Source organism: Oncorhynchus gorbuscha, unplaced genomic scaffold (assembly GCF_021184085.1).
Source record: "Oncorhynchus gorbuscha isolate QuinsamMale2020 ecotype Even-year unplaced genomic scaffold, OgorEven_v1.0 Un_scaffold_2583, whole genome shotgun sequence".
Lineage (NCBI taxonomy): Eukaryota > Metazoa > Chordata > Actinopteri > Salmoniformes > Salmonidae > Oncorhynchus > Oncorhynchus gorbuscha.
Genome location: NW_025747054.1, coordinates 5,931 through 27,500, shown reverse-complemented (window position 1 = coordinate 27,500; position 21,570 = coordinate 5,931). Strand labels below are relative to the sequence as shown.

Genomic DNA, 21,570 nt, shown 5'->3' with positions numbered 1-21,570 from the left:
ACCCCCCAGATACCTCACCCTGCTACCCCCAAGATAACTCACCCTGCTACCCCCCCCAAGATAACTAACCCTGCTACCCCCCAAGATAACTCACCCTGCTACCCCACCATACCTCACCCTGCTACCCCCAAGATACCTCACCCTGCTACCCCCCCAAGATAACTCACCCTGCTACCCCCATAAGATAACTCACCCTGCTATCCCCCAAGATAACTCACCCTGGTACCCCCAAGATACCTCACCCTGCTACCCCCCACCATACCTCACCCTGCTACCCCCCAAGATACCTCACCCTGCTACCCCCAAGATAACTCACCCTGCTACCCCCCAAGATACCTCACCCTGCTACCCCCCAAGATAACTCACCCTGCTACCCTCCCAAGATAACTCACCCTGCTACCCCCCCAAGATAACTCACCCTGCTACCCCCAAGATACCTCACCCTGCTACCCCCAAGATAACTCACCCTGCTACCCCCCATGATACCTCACCCTGCTACCCCCAAGATACCTCACCCTGCTACCCCCCAAGATACCTCACTCTGCTACCCCCCCAAGATACCTCACCCTGCTACCCCCCACCATACCTCACCCTGCTACCTCTCACCACACCTCACCCTGCTACCCCCACCATACCTCACCATGCTACCCCCACCATACCTCACCCTGCTACCCCTCACCATACCTCACCCTGGTACCCCCAAGATACCTCACCCTGCTACCCCCCACCATAACTCACTCTGCTACCCCCACCATACCTCACCCTGCTACCCCCAAGATAACTCACCCTGCTACCCCCCAAGATACCTCACCCTGCTACCCCCCAAGATACCTCACCCTGCTACCCCCACAACACCTCACCCTGCTACCCCCCACCATACCTCACCCTGCTACCCCCCAAGATAACTCACCCTGCTACCCCCCACCATACCTCACCCTGCTACCCCCCAAGATAACTCACCCTGCTACCCCCAAGATAACTCACCCTGGTACCCCCCACCATACCTCACCCTGCTACCCCCAAGATACCTCACCCTGCTACCCCCAAGATACCTCACCCTGCTACCCCCCACCATACCTCACCCTGCTACCCCCCAAGATAACTCACCCTGCTACCCCACCATACCTCACCCTGCTACCCCCAAGATAACTCACCCTGCTACCCCCCCCCAAGATAACTCACCCTGCTACCCCCCAAGATAACTCACCCTGCTACCCCCAAGATAACTCACCCTGCTACCCCCAAGATACCTCACCCTGCTACCCCCAAGATAACTCACCCTGCTACCCCCAAGATAACTAACCCTGCTACCCCCCAAGATAACTCACCCTGCTACCCCACCATACCTCACCCTGCTACCCCCAAGATACCTCACCCTGCTATCCCCCCCCAAGATAACTCACCCTGCTACCCCCATAAGATAACTCACCCTGCTATCCCCCAAGATAACTCACCCTGGTACCCCCCAAGATACCTCACCCTGCTACCCCCCACCATACCTCACCCTGCTACCCACCCAAGATACCTCACCCTGCTACCCCCAAGATAACTCACCCTGCTACCCCCAAGATACCTCACCCTGCTACCCCCCAAGATAACTCACCCTGCTACCCTCCCAAGATAACTCACCCTGCTACCCCCCAAGATAACTCACCCTGCTACCCCCCAAGATACCTCACCCTGCTACCCCCCAAGATAACTCACCCTGCTACCCCCCATGATACCTCACCCTGCTACCCCCAAGATACCTCACCCTGCTACCCCCCAAGATACCTCACTCTGCTACCCCCCAAGATACCTCACCCTGCTACCCCCCACCATACCTCACCCTGCTACCTCTCACCACACCTCACCCTGCTACCCCCACCATACCTCACCATGCTACCCCCACCATACCTCACCCTGCTACCCCTCACCATACCTCACCCTGGTACCCCCCAAGATACCTCACCCTGCTACCCCCCACCATAACTCACTCTGCTACCCCCACCATACCTCACCCTGCTACCCCCCAAGATAACTCACCCTGCTACCCCCCCAAGATACCTCACCCTGCTACCCCCCACCATACCTCACCCTGCTACCCCCAAGATAACTCACCCTGCTACCCCACCATACCTCACCCTGCTACCCCCCACCATACCTCACCCTGCTACCCCCAAGATAACTCACCCTGATACCCCCCCACCATACCTCACCCTGCTACCCCCCAAGATAACTCACCCTGCTACCCCCCAAGATAACTCACCCTGGTACCCCCCACCATACCTTACCCTGCTACCCCCCAAGATACCTCACCCTGCTACCCCCAAGATACCTCACCCTGCTACCCCCCCACCATACCTCACCCTGCTACCCCCAAGATAACTCACCCTGCTACCCCACCATACCTCACCCTGCTACCCCCAAGATACCTCACCCTGCTACCCCCACCATACCTCACCCTGCTACCCCCAAGATAACTCACCCTGCTACCCCACCATACCTCACCCTGCTACCCCCAAGATACCTCACCCCTGCTACCCCCCAAGATAACTCACCCTGCTACCCCCATAAGATAACTCACCCTGCTATCCCCCAAGATAACTCACCCTGCTACCCCCCCCAAGATACCTCACCCTGCTACCCCCCAAGATACCTCACCCTGCTACCCCCCAAGATAACTCACCCTGCTACCCCCCATGATACCTCACCCTGCTACCCCCCAAGATACCTCACCCTGCTACCCCCCAAGATACCTCACTCTGCTACCCCTCCAAGATACCTCACCCTGCTACCCCCCACCATACCTCACCCTGCTACCTCTCACCACACCTCACCCTGCTACCCCCCACCATACCTCACCATGCTACCCCCACCATACCTCACCCTGCTACCCCTCACCATACCCCACCCTGCTACCCCCAAGATAACTCACCCTGCTACCCCCCAAGATACCTCACCCTGCTACCCCCACCATACCTCACCCTGCTACCCCCAAGATACCTCACCCTGCTACCCCCATGATAACTCACCCTGGTACCCCCCACCATTACTTCACCCTGCTACCCCCCAAGATAACTCACCCTGGTACCCCCAAGATAACTCACCCTGCTACCCCCACCATACCTCACCCTGCTACCCCCACCATACCACACCCTGCTACCCCTCACCATATCTCACCCTGCTACCCCCCAAGATAACTCACCCTGCTACCCCCAAGATAACTCACCCTGCTACCCCCCCAAGATAACTCACCCTGCTACCCCCCACCATACCTCACCCTGCTACCCCCCAAGATACCTCAGCCTGCTACCCCCCCAGATAACTCACCCTGGTACCCCCCACCATACCTCACCCTGCTACCCCCCACTATACCACACCCTGCTACCCACCCCACTATACCACACCCTGCTACCCCCACCGTACCTCACCCTGCTACCCCCCAAGATAACTCACCCTGCTACCCCACAAGATACCTCACCCTGCTACCCCCAAGATACCTCACCCTGCTACCCCCCACCATAACTCACCCTGCTACCCCCACCATATCTCACCCTGCTACCCCCAAGATACCTCACCCTGCTACCCCCCATCATAACTCACCCTGCTACCCCCACCATACCTCACCCTGCTACCCCCCAAGATAACTCACCCTGCTACCCCCGCAAGATAACTCACCCTGCTATCCCCCAAGATACCTCACCCTGCTATCCCCCACCATACCTCACCCTGCTACCCCCCAAGATACATCACCCTGCTACCCCCCAAGATAACTCACCCTGCTACCCCCAAGATACCTCACCCTGCTACCCCCCAAGATAACTCACCCTGGTACCCCCCACCATACCTCACCCTGCTACCCCCCAAGATAACTCACCCTGGTACACCCCCACCATACCTCACCCTGCTACCCCCTCTCCGTACCTCACCCTGCTACCCCCCACTATACCTCACCCTGCTACCCCCACCGTACCTCACCCTGCTACCCCCACTATACCTCACCCTGCTACCCCCACCATACCTCACCCTGCTACCCCCCACCATACCTCACCCTGCTACCCCCACTATACCTCACCCTGCTACCCCCACTATACCTCACCCTGCTACCCCCACCATACCTCACCCTGCTACCCCCACCATACCTCACCCTGCTACCCCCACTATATCTCACCCTGCTACCCCCACCATACCTCACCCTGCTACCCCCACCATACCTCACTCTGCTACCCCCACCATACCTCACCCTGCTACCCCCCACCATACCTCACTATGCTACCCCCACCATACCTCACCCTGCTACCCCCACCATACCTCACCCTGCTACCCCCACCATACCTCACCCTGCTACCCCCCAAGATACATCACCCTGCTACCCCCCAAGATAACTCACCCTGCTACCCCCCAAGATACCTCACCCTGCTACCCCCAAGATAACTCACCCTGGTACCCCCCCACCATACCTCACCCTGCTACCCCCCAAGATAACTCACCCTGGTACACCCCCACCATACCTCACCCTGCTACCCCTCTCCGTACCTCACCCTGCTACCCCCCACTATACCTCACCCTGCTACCCCCACCGTACCTCACCCTGCTACCCCCACTATACCTCACCCTGCTACCCCCACCATACCTCACCCTGCTACCCCCCACCATACCTCACCCTGCTACCCCCACTATACCTCACCCTGCTACCCCCACTATACCTCACCCTGCTACCCCCACCATACCTCACCCTGCTACCCCCCACCATACCTCACCCTGCTACCCCCACTATATCTCACCCTGCTACCCCCCACCATACCTCACCCTGCTACCCCCCACCATACCTCACTCTGCTACCCCCCACCATACCTCACCCTGCTACCCCCACCATACCTCACTATGCTACCCCCACCATACCTCACCCTGCTACCCCCACCATACCTCACCCTGCTACCCCCACCATACCTCACCCTGCTACCCCCACTATACCTCACCCTGCTACCCCCACCATACCTCACCCTGCTACCCCCACCATACCTCACCCTGCTACCCCCACCATACCTCTCCCTGCTACCCCCACTATACCTCACATTTACATTTACATTTAAGTCATTTAGCAGACGCTCTTATCCAGAGCGACTTACAAATTGGTGCATTCACCTTATGTCATCCAGTGGAACAGTCACTTTACAATAGTGCATCTAAATCTTAAAGGGGGGGTGAGAAGGATTACTTATCCTATCCTAGGTATTCCTTAAAGAGGTGGGGTTTCAGGTGTCTCCGGAAGGTGGTGATTGACTCCGCTGTCCTGACGTCGTGAGGGAGTTTGTTCCACCATTGGGGGGCCAGAGCAGCGAACAGTTTTGACTGGGCTGAGCGGGAACTGTACTTCCTCAGTGGTAGGGAGGCGAGCAGGCCAGAGGTGGATGAACGCAGTGCCCTTGTTTGGGTGTAGGCCCTGATCAGAGCCTGGAGGTACTGAGGTGCCGTTCCCCTCACAGCTCCGTAGGCAAGCACCATGGTCTTGTAGCGGATGCGAGCTTCAACTGGAAGCCAGTGGAGAGAGCGGAGGAGCGGGGTGACGTGAGAGAACTTGGGAAGATTGAACACCAGACGGGCTGCGGCGTTCTGGATGAGTTGTAGAGGTTTAATGGCACAGGCAGGGAGCCCAGCCAACCCTGCTACCCCCCACCATACCTCACCCTGCTACCCCCCCAAGATACCTCACCCTGCTACCCCCCAAGATACCTCACCCTGCTACCCCCAAGATACCTCACCCTGCTACCCCCCAAGATACCTCACCCTGCTACCCCCCCACCATACCTCACCCTGCTACCCCCCACCATACCTCACCCTGCTACCCCCACCATACCTCACTCTGCTACCCCCCACCATACCTCACCCTGCTACCCCCCACCATACCTCACTCTGCTACCCCCACCATACCTCACTCTGCTACCCCCCACCATTCCTCACTCTGCTACCCCCCACCATTCCTCACCCTGCTACCCCCCCCCACCATTCCTCACCCTGCTACCCCCACCATACCTCACCCTTAACCCCCACCATACCTCACTCTGCTACCGCCCCCCACCATTCCTCACCCTGACTCCACCTCCTCCTCTCCCTAGCTGGTTGGGGAGTTGCAGTGATTAGGGAGTTGCAGCGGTTGCTACCCCCCTCCCCTGGTTGGGGAGTTGCAGCGGTTGGTTATCACGAAATTGGAAATTGAGTTAAAAATATTTTACAAATCTGCATTCATTTGTTTGTAGACATATTTCACCATACAAACATTGATCCAAAATATACTGTTGGTTTATTGTGAAATATAATGAGAACATTGACTTATTCACCAAAACACAACACAATGATATCTTCTCAATTTAGTCTTTTAACAATCGGTTATGCCAACAAAAATTTCAAATTAATGTTCAAACTTCCCCTTTGAGTGTAGTATGCAGTACATTACACTGTTGTAACATTAGACATAATAATATAATAATAATAATAGACAATACAATTCCCAGTAAAATTAACTGAACATCAAATTTCTATCTTTTTTTATCTGTGATAATTGAAGAGATTTGTCCACAATGTAATCAGAATTTAAAGAAATGACAATAACGTAATGTTTAGCTCTAGTTTGCATCAAACAGGGGCTTGAGCATTTGTCCATAGGATCTCATCCAAATCACAGTAAACATCCCCATTGTTCATGCACCTTTTGGCCTGAAGGAGAATCGTACACTCATTTGAATGGCACATTTCTAGTATTTTATTGTACTTTTACTGGTCCTGTACGTGGCTCAGTTCATAAGAGAATGGAACCAGCAACACCAGAGATATGGGTTCGATTCCCACTGGGATCACATACCAAAATGTGTGGACTGACAAAAGTGTCTGCTCCTTAAATTGCATAGACAGCGGATTTGGAAAGTATTCAGACCCCTTGACTTTTTCCACATTTTGTTATGTTACAGTCTTTTCCTAAATTTCAATCTACACCACAATACCCGATAATGACAAAGGGATAATGCCCAATAATGACAAAGGGATAATACCCGATAATACCCGATAATGACAAAGGGATAAGACCAGATAATACCCGATAACGGCAAAGGGATAATGCCCGATAACGACAAAGGGATAATGCCTGATAATGACAAATTGATAATGCCCGATAATGACTAAGGGGTAATACATGCTAATACCCGATAATGACAAAGGGATAATGCCCGATAATGACAAAGGGATAATGCCCGATAATGACAAAGGGATAATACCTGATAATACCCGATAATGACAAAGGGATAATACCCGATAATGACAAAGGGATCATGCCCGATAATGACAAAGGGATAATACCCGATAATGACAAAGGGATAATACCCGATAATGACAAAGGGATAATACCCGATAATACCCGATAATGACAAAGGGATAATAGCCGATAATACCTGATAATGACAAAGGGATAATACCCGATAATACCCGATAATGACAAAGGGATAATACCCGATAATGACAAAGGGATAATACCTGATAATGACAAAGGGATAATACCTGATAATACCCGATAATGACAAAGGGATAATACCTGATAATGACAAAGGAATAATACCCGATAATACCCGATAATGACAAAGGGATAATACCCGATAATGACAAAGGGATAATACCCGATAATACCCGATAATGACAAAGGGATAATACCCGATAATGACAAAGGGATAATACCCGATAATACCCGATAATGACAAAGGGATAATATCCGATAATGACAAAGGGATAATACCCGATAATGACAAAGGGATAATACCCGATAATGACAAAGGGATAATACCCGATAATGACAAAGGGATAATACCCGATAATACCTGATAATGACAAAGGGATAATACCCGATAATGACAAAGGGATAATACCCCATAATGACAAAGGGATAAGACCCGATAATGACAAAGGGATAATACCCGATAATGACAAGGGGATAATACCCGATAATGACAAGGGGATAATACCCGATAATGACAAAGGGATAATACCCGATAATGACAAAGGGATAATACCCGATAATGACAAAGGGATAATACCCGATAATGACAAAGGGATAATACCCGATAATGACAAAGGGATAATATACGATAATACCCGATAATGACAAAGGGATAATACCTGATAATGACAAAGGGATAATACCCAATAATGACAAAGGGATAATACCCAATAATGACAAAGGGATAATACCTGATAATACCCGATAATGACAAAGGGATAATACCTGATAATGACAAAGGGATAATACCCGATAATACCAGATAATACCTGATAATGACAAAGGGATAATACCCGATAATGACAAAGGGATAATACCTGATAATGACAAAGGGATAATACCGATAATGACAAAGGGATAATACCCGATAATGACAAAGGTATAATACCCGATAATGACAAAGGGATAATACCCGATAATGACAAAGGGATAATACCCGATAATGCCTGATAATGACAAAGGGATAATACCCGATAATGACAAAGGGATAATAACCGATAATACCCGATAATGACAAAGGGATAATACCCGATAATACCCGATAATGACAAAGGGATAATACCTGATAATGACAAAGGAATAATACCCGATAATGACAAAGGGATAATATCCGATAATGACAAAGGGATAATACCCGATAATGACAAAGGGATAATACCCGATAATGACAAAGGGATAATACCTGATAATGACAAAGTGATAATACCCGATAATGACAAAGGGATAATACCCAATAATGACAAAGGGATAATACCCGATAATACCTGATAATACCTGATAATGACAAAGGGATAATACCCGATAATGACAAAGGGATAATACCCGACAATGACAAAGGGATAATACCTGATAATGACAAAGGGATAATACCCGATAATGACAAAGGGATAATACCTGATAATGACAAAGGGATAATACCCGATAATGACAAAGGGATAATACCCGATAATACCCGATAATACCTGATAATGACAAAGGGATAATACCCGATAATGACAAAGGGATAATACCTGATAATGACAAAGGGATAATACCCGATAATGACAAAGGGATAATACCCAATAATGACAAGGGGATAATACTCGATAATGACAAAGGGATAATACCCGATAATGACAAAGGGATAATACCCAATGATGACAAAGGGATAATACCCGATAATGACAAAGGGAAAATACCCGATAATACCCGATAATGACAAAGGGATAATACCCGATAATGACAAAGGGATAATACCCGATAATGACAAAGGGATAATACCCAATAATGACAAAGGGATAATACCTGATAATACCCAATAATGACAAAGGGATAATACCTGATAATGACAAAGGGATAATACCCGATAATACCGGATAATACCTGATAATGACAAATGGATAATACCCGATAATGACAAAGGGATAATACCTGATAATGACAAAGGGATAATACCGATAATGACAAAGGGATAATACCCGATAATGACAAAGGTATAATACCCGATAATGACAAAGGGATAATACCCGATAATGTCAAAGGGATAATACCCGATAATGCCCGATAATGACAAAGGGATAATACCCGATAATGACAAAGGGATAATAACTGATAATACCCGATAATGACAAAGGGATAATACCCGATAATACCCGATAATGACAAAGGGATAATACCCGATAATACCTGATAATGACAAAGGGATAATACCCGATAATACCTGATAATGACAAAGGAATAATACCCGATAATGACAAAGGGATAATATCCGATAATGACAAAGGGATAATATCCGATAATGACAAAGGGATAATACCCGATAATGACAAAGGGATAATACCCGATAATGACAAAGGGATAATACCTGATAATGACAAAGTGATAATACCCGATAAAGACAAAGGGATAATACCCGATAATGACAAAGGGATAATACCCGATAATACCTGATAATGACAAAGGGATAATACCCGATAATGACAAAGGGATAATACCCGATAATGACAAAGGGATAATACCCGATAATACCCGATAATACCTGATAATGACAAAGGGATAATACCTGATAATGACAAAGGGATAATACCTGATAATGACAAAGGGATAATACCCGATAATGACAAAGGGATAATACCCGATAATACCCGATAATACCCGATAATACCTGATAATGACAAAGGGATAATACCCGATAATGACAAAGGGATAATAACCGATAATGACAAAGGGATAATACCCGATAATACCTGATAATACCTGATAATGACAAAGGGATAATACCCGATAATGACAAAGGGATAATACCCGACAATGACAAAGGGATAATACCTGATAATGACAAAGGGATAATACCCGATAATGACAAAGGGATAATACCTGATAATGACAAAGGGATAATACCCGATAATGACAAAGGGATAATACCCGATAATACCCGATAATACCTGATAATGACAAAGGGATAATACCCGATAATGACAAAGGGATAATACCTGATAATGACAAAGGGATAATACCCGATAATGACAAAGGGATAATACCCAATAATGACAAGGGGATAATACCCGATAATGACAAAGGGATAATACCCGATAATGACAAAGGGATAATACCCAATGATGACAAAGGGATAATACCCGATAATGACAAAGGGAAAATACCCGATAATACCCGATAATGACAAAGGGATAATACCCGATAATGACAAAGGGATAATACCCGATAATGACAAAGGGATAATACCCAATAATGACAAAGGGATAATACCTGATAATACCCAATAATGACAAAGGGATAATACCTGATAATGACAAAGGGATAATACCCGATAATACCGGATAATACCTGATAATGACAAATGGATAATACCCGATAATGACAAAGGGATAATACCCAATAATGACAAAGGGATAATACCTGATAATGACAAAGGGATAATACCCGATAATACCGGATAATACCTGATAATGACAAATGGATAATACCCGATAATGACAAAGGGATAATACCTGATATTGACAAAGGGATAATACCGATAATGACAAAGGGATAATACCCGATAATGACAAAGGTATAATACCCGATAATGACAAAGGGATAATACCCGATAATGTCAAAGGGATAATACCCGATAATGCCTGATAATGACAAAGGGATAATACCCGATAATGACAAAGGGATAATAACTGATAATACCCGATAATGACAAAGGGATAATACCCGATAATACCCGATAATGACAAAGGGATAATACCCGATAATACCTGATAATGACAAAGGGATAATACCCGATAATACCTGATAATGACAAAGGAATAATACCCGATAATGACAAAGGGATAATATCCGATAATGACAAAGGGATAATATCCGATAATGACAAAGGGATAATACCCGATAATGACAAAGGGATAATACCCGATAATGACAAAGGGATAATACCTGATAATGACAAAGTGATAATACCCGATAATGACAAAGGGATAATACCCGATAATGACAAAGGGATAATACCCGATAATACCTGATAATGACAAAGGGATAATACCCGATAATGACAAAGGGATAATACCCGATAATGACAAAGGGATAATACCCGATAATGACAAAGGGATAATACCCGATAATACCCGATAATACCTGATAATGACAAAGGGATAATACCTGATAATGACAAAGGGATAATACCTGATAATGACAAAGGGATAATACCCGATAATGACAAAGGGATAATACCCGATAATACCCGATAATACCTGATAATGACAAAGGGATAATACCCGATAATGACAAAGGGATAATACCTGATAATGACAAAGGGATAATACCCGATAATGACAAAGGGATAATACCCAATAATGACAAAGGGATAATACCCGATAATACCCGATAATGACAAAGGGAAAATACCCGATAATGACAAAGGGATAATACCCGATAATACCTGATAATACCCGATAATGACAAAGGGATAATACCCGATAATGACAAAGGGATAATACCCGATAATGACAAAGGGATAATACCCGATAATGACAAAGGGATAATACCCGATAATGACAAAGGGATAATACCCGATAATGACAAAGGGATAATACCCGATAATACCCGATAATGACAAAGTGAAAATAGTTTTCTATTTTTATTGTATTCAATATAAAAAACAGAAATAGCTCAACAAAAATCAACAAAATAATTCAGACCCTGTGCTATGAGATGTGAATGGAGCTCAGGTACATCCTGTTTCCATTGATCATCCTTCAGATGTTTCTACAACTTGATTGGAGTCCACCTATGGTAAATTTAATTAATTGGACATGATTTGTAAAAGGACACACCTGTTTATATAAGGTCCCACAGTTGACAGTGCATTTCAGAGCAAAAACCAAGCCATGAGGTCGAAGGAATTGTCCATAGAGCTCCGAGACAGGATTGTGTCAAAGCACAGATCTGGGGAAGGGTAGCAAAAAATGTCTGAACCATTGAAGGTCTCCCCAAGAACACAATGGCCTCCATCATTCTTAAATGGAAGATGTTGGAACCACCATGACTCTTCCTAGAGCTGGCCGTCCGACCAAACTGAGCAATTGGGTGAAAAGGGCCTTGGTCAGGGAGGTGACCAAGTACCCTGTTGGTCACTCTGACAGACTTCCAGAGTTCCTCTGTGGAGATGGGAGAACTTTCCAGAAGGACAACCATCTCTGCAGCCCTCCACCAATCAGGACTTTATGGTAGTGGCCAGATGGAAGCCACTCCTCTGTAAAAATTGAAATCATTTTGCCTCTATGGCCTATTTATTGCCTACCTCCTTACTCTTCTACATTTGCACAAACTATACATAGATTTTTCTATTGTGTTATTGAATGTATGTTTGTTTATGTGTAACTCTGTGTTGTTGTTTGTGTCGAACTGCTTTGCTTTATCTTGGCCAGGTCGCAGTTGTAAATGAGAAATTGTTCTCAACGAGCCTATCTGGTTAAATAAAGGTGAAATATATACAGTGGGGCAAAAAAGTATTTAGTCAGCCACAAATTGTGCAAGTTCTCCCACTTAACCTTTTGTGACTAGGGGGCAGTATTTTCATTTTTGGAAAAATAATGTTCCCGTAGTAAACGGGATATTTTGTGAGGACAAGATGCTAGAATATGCATATAATTGACAGCTTAGGATAGAAAACACTAAAGTTTCCAAAACTGTAAAAAATATTGTCTGTGAGTATAACAGAACTGATGTTGCATGCGAAAGCCTGAGAAAAATCCAACAGGAAGGGACTCTTATTTAGAAAACTCTGCGTTCCTATGCGTCCCTATTGAGCAGTGAATGGGCTATCAACCAGATTACTTTTTCTATGGCTTCCCTAATGTGTCTAGTGTCATAATACATAGTTTCAGGCTTTTATTTTGAAAAATTTGCCTGAATGTCAACGGTCAGTGGTCAGCTGAAGCTCTCAGAGCGTTTGGTGCATAAAGGACAAATGCAGCCATTGTTTCTCTCGATCCTACGAAGAAGCCACCAGTCCCGGATATTATGGAGCTAATTTTGAATATTTTTCGGCGTTTTCGTGACTGCAATTTCCGGGCGATTTCTCAGCCAAACGTGAAGAACAAACGGAGCAATTTCGCCTATAAAAACAAAATTTTGGGGAAAAAGGAGGATTTGCTATCTAACTGGGAGTCTCGTGAGTGAAAACATCCGAAGCTCATCAAAGGTAAACGATTTAATTTGATTGCTTTTCTGATTTCCGTGAACCAAGTTACCTGCTGCTAGCTGGACAAAATATTATGCTAGGCTATCGATAAACTTACACAAATGCTTGTCTAGCTTTGGCTGTAAAGCATATTTTGAAAATCTGAGACGACGGGGTGATTAACAAAAGGTAAAGCTGTGTCTCAACATATTTCACTTGTGATTTTCATGAATAGGAATATATTCTAGGAATATTTATGTCCGTTGCGTTATGCTAATTATTGTCAGTCGATGATTACGCTGCCTCATGCGGGATGGGGAGTCACTAGAGGCAAGAAGTATTAAAAAAGTATTAAAGTATACTAAAGTATAAGTATACTAAGTATACTAAAAAGTATTTAGTCAGCCATCAATTGTGCAATTTCTCCCACTTAAAAAGATGAGAAAGGCCTGTAATTTTCATCATAGGTACACTTCAACTATGACAGACCAAATGAAAAAAAAAATCCAGAAGATCACATTGTAGGATTGTAGGATTTTTTAAGAATTTATTTGCAAATTATGGTGGAAAATAAGTACTTGGTCACCTACAAACAAGCAAGATTTCAGGCTCTCACAGACCTGTAACTCACAAGTTACTCACAACTCACAAATCTGCTTGGAGTTTGCCAAAAGACACTTAAAGACCCTCAGACCATGAGAAATAAAATTCTATGGTCGGATGGATCCAAGATTTAACTATTTGGCCTGAATGCCAAGCGTCGCGTCAGGAGGAAACCTGGCACCATTCCTATGGTGAAGCATGGTGATGGCAGCATCATGCTGTGGGGATGTTTTTCAGCGGCAGGGACTGAGAGACTAGGCAGGATTAAGGGAAAGATGAACGGAGCAAAGTACAAAGTACAGAGAGATCCTTGAAGAGGACTGGCAACCCCACATAGCCTGGTTTCTTCCTAGGTTTTGGCCTTTCTAGGGAGTGTTTCCTAGCCATGACCTACCGTGCTTCTAAACCTGCATTGCTGTTTGGGGATTTAGGCTGGGTTTCTGTACAGCACTTTGAGATATCAGCTGATGTACGAAGGGCTATGTAAATAAATTTGATTTGATTTGACATGGGCATCCTTAAAGGGATGACCACACATGAGAATATATATATTACTGCCCTGCAGAGTGATATTGTATTACTGCCCTGCAGAGTGATATTGTATTACTGCCCTGCAGAGTGATATTATATTACTGCCCTGTATAGTGATATTGTATTACTGCCCTGCAGAGTGATATTATATTACTGCCCTGTATAGTGATATTATATTACTGCCCTGTATAGTGATATTATATTACTGCCCTGCATAGTGATATTATATTACTGCCCTGTATAGTGATATTATATTACTGCCCTGCATAGTGATATTATATTACTGCCCTGCATAGTGATATTATATTACTGCCCTGCATAGTGATATTATATTACTGCCCTGCAGAGTGATATTATATTACTGCCCTGCATAGTGATATTATATTACTGCCCTGCAGAGTGATATTATATTACTGCCCTGCATAGTGATATTATATTACTGCCCTGCATAGTGATATTATATTACTGCCCTGCATAGTGATATTATATTACTGCCCTGCAGAGTGATATTATATTACTGCCCTGCAGAGTGATATTATATTACTGCCCTGCAGAGTGATATTATATTACTGCCCTGCATAGTGATATTATATTACTGCCCTGCATAGTGATATTATATTACTGCCCTGTATAGTGATATTATATTACTGCCCTGTATAGTGATATTATATTACTGCCCTGCAGAGTGATATTATATTACTGCCCTGCATAGTGATATTATATTACTGCCCTGTATAGTGATATTATATTACTGCCCTGCATAGTGATATTATATTACTGCCCTGCATAGTGATATTATATTACTGCCCTGTATAGTGATATTATATTACTGCCCTGCATAGTGCTATTATATTACGGCCCTGCATAGTGATATTATATTACTGCCCTGCATAGTGATATTATATTACTGCCCTGCATAGTGATATTATATTACTGCCCTGTATAGTGATATTATATTACTGCCCTGTATAGTGATATTATATTACTGCCCTGCATAGTGATATTATATTACTGCCCTGTATAGTGATATTATATTACTGCCCTGCATAGTGATATTATATTACTGCCCTGTATAGTGATATTATATTACTGCCCTGTATAGTGATATTATATTACTGCCCTGTATAGTGATATTATATTACTGCCCTGCATAGTGATATTATATTACTGCCCTGCATAGTGATATTATATTACTGCCCTGCATAGTGATATTATATTACTGCCCTGCATAGTGATATTATATTACTGCCCTGCATAGTGATATTATATTACTGCCCTGCATAGTGATATTATATTACTGCCCTGTATAGTGATATTGTATTACTGCCCTGAAGGAGCATTATTAAGTATTATAACATAGCCTGGGTACGCGACTGTTGTAACGTAGACTGGGTACGCGACTGTTGTAACATAGACTGGGTACGCGACTGTTGTAACATAGACTGGGTACGCGACTGTTGTAACATAGACTGGGTACGCGACTGTTGTAACATAGACTGGGTACGCGACTGTTGTAACATAGACTGGGTACGCGACTGTTGTAACATAGACTGGGTACGCGACTGTTGTAACATAGACTGGGTACGCGACTGTTGTAACATAGACTGGGTACGCGACTGTTGTAACATAGACTGGGTACGCGACTGTTGTAACATAGACTGGGTACGCGACTGTTGTAACATAGACTGGGTACGCGACTGTTGTAACATAGACTGGGTACGCGACTGTTGTAACATAGACTGGGTACGCGACTGTTGTAACATAGACTGGGTACGCGACTGTTGTAACATAGACTGGGTACGCGACTGTTGTAACATAGACTGGGTACGCGACTGTTGTAACATAGACTGGGTACGCGACCATTCTTGTTATTGTGGAGTAATAAGTAACAACAGTCATCATCATAGTAGGACAAATCATCTTTTAATGTTTCTACTTTACAGACATACATTATATAGTTTTCCACATCTGTAGTAGACAAACCAGTTTCCATGTCAAATCTATAGGTTTGACCAGGCATTTAAGTGATCATCAAATGAGAGCAGTTTAGATGATCTGTTGAAAACTGCACCAAGGCCATAAACTGCACCAAGGCCATAAACTGCACCAAGGCCATAAACTGCACCAAAGCCATAAACTGCACCAAAGCCATAAACTGCACCAAGGCCATAAACTGCACCAAGGCCATAAACTGCACCAAAGCCATAAACTGCACCAAGGCCATAAACTGCACCAAAGCCATTAAAAAAGTCAAGTATGATATACTGTATGTGGTAATTATATCTGATCAATACATTTAGTTTTTGTATCATTGTTTGTTGAAATATTTCTTAAATGATCACACTTTTGATCGTACAAGGGATAGAAATTATGGAAATATGATTTGGGTACAAGTGCATTGTCTAAAGTTAAAACAATGTAGAATAATAGTGGAGACATCAAAACTATGAAATAACACATATGGAGACACACAAGCAGGCACAGATAATATACACCAGTATACATAGATATTGTGTTGTAGAGTAGCGGCTTGATGGCACACACAATGTGTTGTGAAATATCATGTAATGCTTTTAATTGTATATAACTGCCTTAAATTTGCTAGACCCATGGAAGAGTAGCTGCTGCTTTGGCAGGAAATAATGGGGATCCATAATAAACCCCAGGAAGAGTAGCTGCTGCCTTGGCAGGAACTGAGGGGGATCCATAATAAACCCCAGGAAGAGTAGCTGCTGCCTTGGCAGGAACTAATGGGGATCCATAATAAACCCCAGGAAGAGTAGCTGCTGCCTTGGCAGGAACTAATGGGGATCCATAATAAACCCCAGGAAGAGTAGCTGCTGCCTTGGCAGGAACTAATGGGGATCCATAATAAACCCCAGGAAGAGTAGCTGCTGCCTTGGCAGGAACTAATGGGGATCCATAATAAATACAAATATACACCTACAGCCACACCCACAATCACACACAAATACAATCACACACACACAATCACACACACATACAATCACACACACATACAATCACACACACATAGAATGACACACACACAATCACACACACATAGAATGACACACAGATACAATCACAAACAAACACAATCACACACACATACAATCACACACAGATACAATCACACACAGATACAATCACACACACACACACACACACAATCACACACACATACAATCACAAACAAACACAATCACAAACACATACAATCACACACAGATACAATCACACACACACACACAATCACACACACACATACAATCACACACACATACAATCACACACACATACAATCACACATACAATCACACACAGACACAATCACACACACACAATCACACACACATGCAATCAAGCACAGACACAATCACACACACATACAATCACACACAGATACAATCACACACACACACACACACAATCACACACACATACAATCACACACAGACACAATCACACACAGACACAATCACACACACACACACACACACACACACACACACATACAATCACACACACACACACAATCACACACAGACACAATCACGCACACACAATCACACACACATACAATCACACACAAATACAATCAAGCACAGACACAATCACACACACATACAATCACACACACATACAATCACACACACATACAATCACACACGGACACAATCACACACAGATACAATCACACACACATACAATCACACACACATACAATCACACACATACAATCACACACAGACACAATCACACGCAGATACAATCACACACAGATACAATCACACAGACGCAATCACACACAGATGCAATCACACACAGACGCAATCACACACAGATACAATCACACAGACAAACAATCACACACAGACAAAATCACACACAGATACAATCTCACACACACATACAATCACACACACATACAATCACACACAGACACAATCACACACACATACAATCACACACAGACACAATCACACACAGACACAATCACACACAGACACAATCACACACAGATACAATCACACACAATAACACACAATCACACAGACACAATCACACACAGATACAATCACACACAGATACAATCACACACAGATACAATCACACACAGATACAATCACACACAGATACAATCACACACAGATACAATCACACAGACACAATCACACACAGATACAATCACACACAGACGCAATCACACACATATACAATCACACACAGATACAATCACACACAGATACAATCACACACACACACACAATAACACACAATCACACAGACACAATCACACACAGATGCAATCACACACAGATACAATCACACAGACATAATCACACACAGACACAATCACACACATATACAATCACACACATACAATCACACACAGACACAACCACACACATACACAATCACACACATACAATCACACACAGATACAATCACACACACATAGAATGACACACACACACAATCACACACAGCCCAGTGCAACTCACCGGTTTCGTCCGGAGTCTCTGAAGCCTTTGGCAAATGGATTCCTGTCAATCTTCAGCTTGGTGATCTGGACACAACACAACTATAAACCATAACATCTAAAAACAGCAAAGCAATAACCATAACATACCGGCAGATTGTCACAAATTACCAATAACCATAACATACCGGCAGATTGTCTCAAATTACCAATAACCATAACATACCGGCAGATTGTCTCAAATTACCAATAACCATAACATACCGGCAGGACCATTTGATGTAATAAACTGATAACCATAACATACCGGCAGATTTTCTCAAATTATTATGTAGATGATGTTGTTGGTGTTATTATATAGATGATGTTGTTGGTGTTATTATATAGATGATGTTGTTGGTGTTATTATATAGATGATGTTGTTGGTGTTGTTGGTGTTATTATATACATGACGTTGTTGGTGTTATTATATAGATGGTGTTGTTGGTGTTATTATATAGATGATGTTGTTGGTGTTATTATATAGATGATGTTGATGGTGTTATTATATAGATGATGTTGATGGTGTTATTATATAGATGATGTTGTTGGTGTTATTATATAGATGGTGTTGTTGGTGTTATTATATAGATGGTGTTGTTGGTGTTATTATATAGATGGTGTTGTTGGTGTTATTATATAGATGATGTTGTTGGTGTTATTATATAGATGGTGTTGTTGGTGTTATTATATAGATGATGTTGTTGGTGTTATTATATAGATGATGTTGTTGGTGTTATTATATAGATGGTGTTGTTGGTGTTATTATATAGATGATGTTGTTGGTGTTATTATATAGATGGTGTTGTTGGTGTTATTATATAGATGATGTTGTTCGTGTTGTTGGTGTTATTATATACATGATGTTGTTGGTGTTATTATATAGATGATGTTGTTGGTGTTATTATATAGATGGTGTTGTTGGTGTTATTATATAGATGGTGTTGTTGGTGTTATTATATAGATGATGTTGTTGGTGTTATTATATAGATGGTGTTGTTGGTGTTATTATATAGATGATGTTGTTGGTGTTATTATATAGATGATGTTGTTGGTGTTATTATATAGATGGTGTTGTTGGTGTTATTATATAGATGATGTTGTTGGTGTTATTATATAGATTATGTTGTTGGTGTTATTGTATAGATGATGTTGTTGGTGTTATTATATAGATGGTGTTGTTGGTGTTATTATATAGATGATGTTGTTGGTGTTGTTGGTGTTATTATATAGATGATGTTGTTGGTGTTATTATATAGATGGTGTTGTTATATAGATGATGTTGTTGGTGTTATTATATAGATGGTGTTGTTGGTGTTATTATATAGATGATGTTGTTGGTGTTATTATATAGATGGTGTTGTTGGTTTTATTATATAGATGATGTTGTTGGTGTTATTATATAGATGGTGTTGTTGGTGTTATTATATAGATGATGTTGTTCGTGTTGTTGGTGTTATTATATACATGATGTTGTTGGTGTTATTATATAGATGATGTTGTTGGTGTTATTATATAGATGGTGTTGTTGGTGTTATTATATAGATGATGTTGTTGGTGTTATTATATAGATGGTGTTGTTGGTGTTATTATATAGATGGTGTTGTTGGTGTTATTATATAGATGATGTTGTTGGTGTTATTATATAGATGGTGTTGTTGGTGTTATTATATAGATGATGTTGTTGGTGTTATTATATAGATGATGTTGTTGGTGTTATTATATAGATGATGTTGTTGGTGTTATTGTATAGATGATGTTGTTGGTGTTATTATATAGATGATGTTTTGGTGTTATTGTATAGATGATGTTGTTGGTGTTATTCTATAGATGATGTTGTTGGTGTTATTATATAGATGATGTTGTTGGTGTTATTATATAGATGATGATGTTGGTGTTATTATATAGATGTTGTTGGTGTTATTATATAGATGTTGTTGGTGTTATTATATAGATGATGTTGTTGGTGTTATTATATAGATGATGTTGTTGGTGTTATTATATAGATGGTGTTGTTGGTGTTATTATATAGATGATGTTGTTGGTGTTATTATATAGATGATGTTGTTGGTGTTATTATATAGATGATGTTGTTGGTGTTATTGTATAGATGATGCTGTTGGTGTTATTCTATAGATGATGTTGTTGGTGTTATTATATAGATGATGTTGTTGGTGTTATTATATAGATGATGTTGTTGGTGTTATTATATAGATGTTGTTG

At 43.0% G+C, this 21,570-nt stretch overlaps 1 protein-coding gene across 1 annotated transcript in view; it reads right to left on the bottom strand.

Moving 5' to 3' along the window:
- Positions 1–19,406, bottom strand: part of LOC124026093 (T-box transcription factor TBX18-like) — a 35,825-nt gene extending 16,419 nt beyond the window's left edge. The window contains exon 1 of the mRNA XM_046339265.1: positions 19,331–19,406. The gene's annotated coding sequence lies outside the window, so the exon portion shown is untranslated. The remainder of the gene's footprint in view (positions 1–19,330) is intronic.
- Positions 19,407–21,570: the final 2,164 nt, after the last annotated feature.